This window comes from Silene latifolia, chromosome 9 (genome assembly GCF_048544455.1).
Source record: "Silene latifolia isolate original U9 population chromosome 9, ASM4854445v1, whole genome shotgun sequence".
NCBI classification, from domain to species: Eukaryota; Viridiplantae; Streptophyta; class Magnoliopsida; order Caryophyllales; family Caryophyllaceae; genus Silene; species Silene latifolia.
The window spans coordinates 81,852,906-81,853,861 of record NC_133534.1 but is presented as its reverse complement, the minus strand read 5'-3'; the positions used below and the strand labels follow the sequence as shown (position 1 = coordinate 81,853,861).

The following is a 956-nucleotide window of genomic DNA, read 5'->3' as shown; positions in this document are numbered from 1 at the left end:
CCTTGAGGAAGTAAAACTCCTTAAGGTTTGTTCCAATTGTTTTCGAGTTATTTGATATTTTGCATGTCTAGAAGGTCACAAGGTGATTTGTTACCTTTTGGTCGTGAAATTGAAAGAACTTTGACAACCAATAGAAGACTTGCTAGGAGAAATTTGAGAGGTATTAGTGAGGTTGTAGATATTCAACCAACTATTGAGTTCATCAACCCTTTTGCAAGAGAAGATGAGGAGAACCCAACACAAAATACAACACAAAATCAATCCACAATGCCTAAGTTTTCATCACATTCCGTACCCACCGAGGAGAACCTACCCAATGGTACTCCCACACCACAACATTTAACCGGAAATTTTATTGCCAAATCCGCATTTATCCAATTAGTCGAAAGGAGCCAATTTGGGGGGATGCCTAGTGAAGACCCTCATTCTCATATGGAGACCTTTTGTGACTATTGTGATGCGATTTCTCAAACCGGTGTAACTCAAGACCAAATTCGATGGGTCTTATTTCCTTTTTCTCTAATTGGCACCGCGAAACAATGGTTGAAGGGCCTTGATAAGGCCACTCTTGGAATTGATTCTTGGAAGAAGTTGGCTCTAGCTTTCTACAAAAAATTCTACCCACCGGAAAAGACTAACATGCTAAGAGCTCAAATTACGGGTTTTAAGCAATGGGATGAAGAATCTTTGTATGAAGCTTGGGAGCGGTTCAAAGGAATTTGTCGCTCATGTCCTCACCATGAACTTAGCGAGTGGTTCTTGGTACAACAATTTTGGAACGGTCTATATGAAGATTCAAGGAACATTCTCAACATGGGATTAAATGGAATGTTCACCGAAGTTGATGACAATCAAACTTGGAACAAAATTGAGGAAATGGCGGTCCATAAATCACAATATAGTAGACCTCGCAAGGCTACTAGAGGAGGAAACCATGAAGTAGACCTCGCAAGACC

The 956-nt window shown here is 40.5% G+C and overlaps 1 non-coding gene across 1 annotated transcript; it reads right to left on the bottom strand.

Moving 5' to 3' along the window:
* Positions 1–639: 639 nt before the first annotated feature.
* On the bottom strand, positions 640–746 carry LOC141603190 (small nucleolar RNA R71). Its single transcript, XR_012525082.1, has one exon. It is a non-coding gene; the product is annotated as a small nucleolar RNA R71 (small nucleolar RNA).
* Positions 747–956: the final 210 nt, after the last annotated feature.